Here is an 8,218-nt window from a genome sequence, read left to right on the forward strand (position 1 = left end):
CTCCAAGGATTCTAGGTGCTGTGGTCCTGAGTTCCTGTGCCCTGCCAGCTGGTTGGCCATGCATGCTGGCTCATGTGGTGTGAAGGCCTAGCCATGGTGACTTCACCATCTCATTTGCTGTCACTCTCCTTGTACAGAGAATAGAGGGCTGGGAATCAAGATGGCTGCCTAGAAACACCCTTTGTGCCATCTTTCTGAAAAAAGAGGTAAAAAAATGGAATATATGCCTACACTTAAAGCAGAGAAGTGAGTTGAACATGACAACTTGCAGGTAAAAGACTTTCAGCTTGGAGATGGAAAGAGGCAGTAAATAATGTAAACTCAGAGAAGTGCTGGAGCCCTTTCCTCTCCCTCACTGGGGAGAAGACAAGAAGGAACTGTCCTTCAGAATTTCAAATCCATATTCCTTCCTCAAATCCCAGTACTTCCCAACTGCAGGAGAGCAATGAAACTGGCATGGAACTAACTCTCACCATAGGGAAATACATGAATACACCACTTCAGAGAAAACATTGGATGCCCCAAGCTACCCCATCCGAAGCTTCAAGAGCTTGTCACCATCTTGAACACCAAAGTGGTAAGTGGAAGTCACAATACAGAGGAAAGGAAGGCCCTGTAATCTGAAAAAGTAGGGTAACCATCCCCAATGACTGAAAATCACTATTCCTTCACACCAGAGACCAAGAACTCTGTGTACCCACGTTCCCAACCAAGAATATGTTGTACACGGGTATACCTTCTTTTCAAAAGGGACTGAAGAATCTGGACACATCCTCCTGACTGGCTGACCAAACTATGTTCTCTGTCTTCTTAGATTTAAGTCACAGGTAGAGGCTACATGCCCCTTCTGAAACCAGTGTGAGTTAAATAAATAAATACTTCACTAGATACTTAAAAATCAATTCAAGGCCACAGAAATATATAAACAAAGCAAAATAAAAACAAGGAAATATTTGTCCTCCAAAGAATCACACTAACTCCTCACTAATAATGGATAAAATACAGGAAATCACAGAAATTTTAGAAATGAAATTCAGAATATTGATCTTAATGAGATGCAAAAGCAAACAAAAAAACAGTTCTAGGAGATAAGAAAATCGTTACATGGCATAAATGAGTAATTAAATAGAGATATTTTACTAAAGAATTGAACAGAATTTCTAGAGATGAACAAAACAGTACAGGAAATTCAAAATTCTGTAGACAGTATCACTAACAGATTATACCAGGCAGATGAAACTCTGAACTTAATGATATAACCTTCAAACTGGACTTAGCAAGGAAAAAAGAAAGAGAACATAAACATTTTAAATGAAAACAACATATGGGAAATTTGGGGCACCATTAAGTGATTGAATATTCACATAATGGGTATACCAAAAGACAAAGAGCTGGGTAAAGATATAGAAACATCTATTTCATGAAATACTATCTGAAAATATTCCAAGCCTACAGAGGACAGACATCCAGATAGAAGAAATATAAAGGACACTAAATAGATTCAACATAAGATCTTCCTTAAGCCATGTTATCATCAAAAATGTCAAAAGTCAAAACAAAGGTAAAATTCAGAAAAGGGCAAGAAAGACATACCAAGTTACTTATAAAGGGTACCAGATTGGACAAATCTCAGATCTCGTAGCAAAAACATTGCAGGCCAGGAGGATATGGAAAAGCATATTCGAAATTCTGAGAGAAAAATACTTTCATCCAAAAATACTATAACTGGCAAACTATCCTTCAAATTGGAAGGAGAAATAAAATCATTCCTAAATAAACAAAAACTAAAAGAATTCACCGACACTTGACCCCTCTTCAAGATATACTTAAGGGAGTACTACATCTGGAAATAAGACAAGTAGAAGAAAAAGATAAATAGAAATAAGAAAACTAAGTAACCAACAAAATGGTAGGTGCACATCCACACATATCAATGTATCAAGGCTACATTGAAAGTAAATGAGTTAAACTCCCCAGTTTAAAAGTATAAACTGAGCGAATGGATAAAACAAACAAGCAAACACAGGAACCCTCTATATACTGCTTTCAAGAAGTACACCTCATTGGGGGACCAGCAGATAGCATAATGGCTATGTTGCTGGCCTCCCACGTAGTCGACCGCGGTTCACGTCCCGGACCCAGTGGCTTAAACTCACGCCGGGCGCGTGTGCGTGAGTGCCCAAGATCCTGAGAGGAGAATGGAGGAGAAGGGATTGTGGTGTGGCCATCCTCCCTGCAGAGGGGGATTTCTCGCTTTCTATATCTCTGTCTCTCTCTGTCTTGTGAGTGCACGCGGCCTATAGCAAAAACCTCTAAAAAAAAAAAAAAAGTATACCTCATTGGTACAGATATATACAGATTGAAGATGAAAGCCTAGAACAAGTCATTTCATGCAAATGGAAACTCCCAAAAAGCTGAGATCATGATACGATATCAGACAGAATGAACTTCAAGCTAAAAGTAGTAGAGAGAAATAAGATCACTATATAGTTTTAAATTACTACTGCTTAGTATTAACTCACCAAAGAGAATACTACTCAGCCATAAAGAAAATTGAAATCTTGTCATCTGATCGAAATCAGATGAATCTAAAAGATATATTGATAAGCTATAAAAGATAGGCTATGAAGGACAAGTATTGTATGTCTCTGTTAAACACATATTAAATGTACGCCCTCTATGGCAGAAACTGAAAGACTCAATGGCATAGAAATAGAGGGCAACTGTAGATACCAGAAACTGTACGGAGCAAAAAATGGTGTTGCTAATCTTTATATCTCCAGCAGAAAAGAAACTAGTAAGATAAATATTCAAGATGCATGACATAATGTAAATATAATGTCCTTTGTTGAAAATGTATTAAATCAGAAATTATAGAACTTATAAAATAAAGTAAAAATAATTTGTGGAAAAAATTGAGTTAAAGAGTTCATTTAGGTGCAAAAATTTTGCATCCATTCATATGCAATTTCCCCAGTCATTTTGAAAATCCTTATGTTATTGTCTGAAGAGCTATCACCAAAATGTTATCTATGAATTATCTGACTTGACACACCAAAATATTTAGAGGGGGAGCAGAGACAGGAGTAGTTCATTATTTTCATCAATGATTTGGATTAAGTATGTTCATGTTTTGTTTAATAATGGCTCTCTCTGTATGGATATTAAAATGCTAACAACACAACCTTGTAAACTCAGTATAGTAATCTGTGGTCAGAATTAGAAAAGTTCAAAGAAATCCAATTCTGGGTTGTACAAATAACTAAAGAAAACTAAACTGCACACAAATCATTACAGGACTGATCAGACAAAATGTAGAAGCCTGACTCGACTAATTTTAGTGTTAGCAGTGTATGTTTGGAATAAGAAGTGTCTTCTTTATCCTTTTATCCAAACTTACCTGCAGTAAGGGAACCCATATACTTAACACTTGTCAGATATTTGAAATACAACGTTAATCATGGTTTAAACTGCAAACATAAAAGAATCTTTTGTAGATGAATTGTGTAAAACAAACAAAACCACACAGGTCCATAGACTAGAATTTACATCTCAGTTTGGGCACTAAAATCCAGCATCTTGTTCTTGAATAATTCATGGCTCAAAAGCTTTTAGGCAAAGAATCTCCTGACCTTCATTTCTACTCCAAAATTAGAATAACTGGACCCATTCAGAATGTGCCCCTCCCCACCAGGAGGGGAATGCATGTGCATGCCTCACCTAGAACAAGTCCAGGCAAAAACATTCCTGGCCCTGGCAAAACCCCCCACACCACTATTCTTCTTTGGCAACCCATTTTCTGGGACCTCTTTCTTCCTTCTTGGGGGCTCTCTATTCTTCCTGTCTCTCCTTCAATAAACTTCCTACTTTGCTATACCTAAAAATAATAATAATAATCCAGTGTGGCAGAGGCCGACAAGTGGAGTTGTGGTTAAGGCATTGCACTCCATATAGACACCCACAGTTCAAGTCCCAGACCTAGAGGCTTGAAAATCAAGCCAAGTGCATGTGTATACATGCCCAAATCCCAGGAGGAGAATGGAAGAAAAGTGACTGTGGCATGATTATCCCCCTCTGGGATGATTTCTCACTTTCCCTTTCACTGTCTTTCTCTGTCTCTCTCTGGGGAGCATAGATGTCCTATAGCCAAAACCTTAAAAACAAACAAACAAACAAACGAACAAACAAAAAAACTTGGGTGGCATGAGCAAATCATCCTTTATAAAGAGGAATACAAACACCTTAAAAAATGCAATTTAAATGGAATCGAGATGTATTTTAATGTAATCATTATAATAATAAATGTATTATAAATAAAAGTGACAAAGAAAGAAACATTAACTATTAGTTTTATTAATACGTGTATTTCTAAAGGAGGAAAAGTGTTAAAATAACAATAAAATCTGCAAGCTTATTTGTTGTATACAAATGTTTCCTTGAGAAAGTAGTATCACTGTTTCTAATTCTACTAAACTTACAACATATAACATTTAGGTGTGTTAAGGAGTGTAATTAGAGTGATTTAGACAAAAAGAAAAATTTAGAGATATTTCATTAAATGCATTATATTTTATGACATGTTTTAAGATAATAATATTACTCTTTTAGTGTATTTGTTGGTATTTAATAATTAAGGTATCAGGCAAGATAGTTCTTGTGAGTACTTTTGCATATCTCTAGATAAGCTATTAAGAATTCACTGATCAATGTGCTTTAGTCCAGGTTTTGTAAGTTCTTTCAAACTCTACTGGAAGATCACTTTAGAATTACCATCCTGAATGGGACTGCCTAGTTTAACATTAGCTTTATTTCAGTGGGACAGATTCTGGCACAAAAGAAAACAGCAGGTTAAAAAGACATAAGGGAAACGGATATGAGGGAAGTTTTATGCTTAAAGGTAAAGAGGAGGGGTTTGAATTTTAAAAGATGAGAGAATTAGGCACTTAGATCCTTCAAAGTACTGCAATAGTCATTTTTATGTAAAAGCAAGACTCAGAGCTTAAGAGAGTTCAGAGAACTTCTTCCTAAACCTACTGATATAGCCACACCAAGGATCATCAGATATTGTAGGGCACTCTGCCAGCTGTCAGGAAATAAATCAATCAGATGGGAACAGTGTGAGTTGGAGCAAGTGCTCCACAGTGTGTCACCCTAGGAGTTCTCAACATGCTCCGTGAACAAGAGTTTCCTGGTATACTATGATTTCTGTGTATCTGTAAAGTTACTCCTGATGTAGTAAAACGAAGGGACTGATCAAGAGGCAATCACACTTTTAAATGCTTTCATACAGTTGCCACTTTACTCACCCTGTTGTCCATGGTTGCATGGAAACAAAAGCATCACAGAGTGTTCTCAGCAGCCCTTTCCCCCTTCCCTTCCCACAGTGAACCTACAAAGGTCCATTGCTTAGAACCACCACTCACTACTGGTAGTACAAAACAGCAAGTGGTTACATTTGTGTTTTAAATGTAGTCCTACCAATTGATTGTCCTTTTACGTGTCATGCACCTTACCACCTATAAGATGCCTACTATACAGTACATGCTTGCTGACAAGTTTTACATGTTCCTAAGCATCCACCTGGATTTCCTTCTGTGATCATTAGCATTCCTCTTGGGCCGTATTCTATTACCTCACTTCACAGGAGTGTTCATATTTCATCTTCATTTCAATGCATTTTCAATCCCACAAATTCTAAAGTACATTGGATTAGTGCTAGTATTAATGTGTAAAATATGGATATTATTATTTGGTTGCTGTTGAATTTGTCTATTGTATAATTTGCTGAAATATAAGGATTTAAATAAGGTGAAGATCACGTAGGGTATGATGAGTTTTATAATATATGATACTTATACATAAACTTAAGATATATATTAATGGCTTGTTTTACAAGAGAATATATAAAAACATCACCGAAAGCCATAAGTTGTAGACTTTAGGTTGTAGAATTCAATGGTGTGTGTGTGTGTGTGTGTGTGTGTGTGTGTGTGTTATTTTGTTGCTGTAGAAAAGGACTACATTGAAGTGAGTAGCCTAGTTACTGACAATCATTTCATTAAGGCTTTACACAAAGTGAGAGGTGATGTAAGATTTTAGAAATATTATAAACACTGCATGGGTGCTGACAAGGCTGAGGAAGACTTGCTATATGCAAGGGAAAATTATGTAGACGTAGTGTAATTATGAAAACTGTTTTAACAGTTTTTTGTTTGCACACAAAGTCAACAAATCTATTGATAATGATCTTTAAGTTTAATTTCTAAATGCTGGTTCATATTGGAGTTATTCATATACATATTCTGCTTTTCTTTAACCTTCCGTACAGCATAGACACCTAGAGAAGAGAATAAACAGTGCTTTATATAAAATTAAATATAGTCAACTGGAATATTGCTTGAGTCATGTATCTATTCAAGAAACACTTGTTAATTATAAAAGTAAACTATCATTTCATAAAACTTACCTACTTTTTCTGAACTTTATATACACATAATCTATCTTTGTCTTTATAATATCTGTTTTTACCCCACTACCACTATCTTGCTTGGGCTTCTTTAGTTTATTTTTATCTTTTGTGTTTTAGGGACTCTTCTACTAGTAATCCTAATATTCTGTACTGAGGGGATAATTCCTTTCTAACTTTACCATGGCTTCCATTTTATCCTACTCAAGTAAAAACCAATTAATATTATTTCATTTATTTCCACTGTATGACCCTTGGTTAGACTATGTAAGCTCTATTGAAAATTATGATACCAATATACTTTTGTTAAAGCTTTAAAACATAGTTTTTATTAGTTACATAGTTAAAAATATTTTTCTTCTCAAATCTTCTAGAAAACACTAGAATTTATGGAAAGAGAAAAACATAATTCAGCCTATAAGACTGAAAATCTTTTGTTTTTATTTCCATCTCTGACATATTGTAGACTTCTGTTAAATTAAAGAACCATGATAGAATATATTCTATATTTGCAACAAAAGCCACCCTTGAATCTTTTTCTCTGGATAAAAGGGAAGCAGAAATTTTCCCTGAATTCAAAGGAGGTTGTAATTGTGACTTCACACTATTATTTGTAACGCAACAATGATAAGAGGACCCCAAGAGCAAGGTTTTACTGGTACATTTCTAGAAGAATTTCAGCAACCTGAGCAGACCAGGAGTCTGAGTACCACTGTTGATCTTTTGGTAAAACTGTTTGTTGTAACAAAAATTTAAATGTAATAGGTTTATGGATAGGTGATATAGAAATTTTCAAAGGACTATACAAAAAGTATTCTAATAATTTTATGAACTTTTAGTGTCAGTTTCTCAAAATTGTAAATTCATGATATCATATAAAAACTGACTCCCTGAGATCACTTACATGGCATGGCTCTAATGCTTACTTAAGAAAAGCCAGACCCTGGGACCAGCAGTTGGTGTAATGGCTATGTTGCTGGAGTCCCATGTAATTGACTGTGATTCAAGTCCTGGACCCGGGGGCTTAAACTCATGCCCACGCGTGTGCATGTGTGCCCAAGATCCTGAGAAGAGAATGGAGGAGAAGGGACTGCGGCGTGGCCATACTCCCTGGGGGTGATTTCTCGCCTTCTGTCTCTCTCTGTCTCTCTCTGTCTCTCTGGCGAGCGCATGCGCCCTATAGCAAAAACCTCTCAAAAACAAAAAAAAATCCCAGACCCCATGTGGGAACCACAGTTAGAATCCTGCCAGGTGAGCCTGAAACACAACAGGCACGTATATGAATGCCCCAAGTCCGAGAGTCTGGAAGACAGAAGGGAGGAGACTGGCTGAGACATGACTAGACCCTGTGGCAGTGCTCGTCTCTGTCTCTCACTCTCTTTGTTACATATGTGTGCATGTGTTCTGTGAAGAACATAAAAAGAAAGTGAAATTGTCTTACTGAGAAGACTTCCTGTGCATTTGCTTTCAATACCTACACAGAAGGAAGGAAACAGCTTGAATGAGAACAACTTAGATTATAATAGATGTATCTATTGTGATCCAACACCACTGTTCTATTCACATTATTAGTAAGACACATTAATGCATGTTAAACTGTTATTAAGTAATGAATGATAAGTAAAGCATTCTAAATTAACAACTATTTTAGTAATTATTAATAACAGCTGTTTATTATATTTTTAGAGAGATTTTTGCTTTAGGGCATGTATGCACACCAAAGAGACAGAGAAAGACAGAAAGCAAAAAAAT

The sequence above is a fragment of the Tupaia chinensis genome, unplaced genomic scaffold (assembly GCF_000334495.1).
Source record: "Tupaia chinensis unplaced genomic scaffold, TupChi_1.0 Scaffold140574_1, whole genome shotgun sequence".
Lineage (NCBI taxonomy): Eukaryota > Metazoa > Chordata > Mammalia > Scandentia > Tupaiidae > Tupaia > Tupaia belangeri.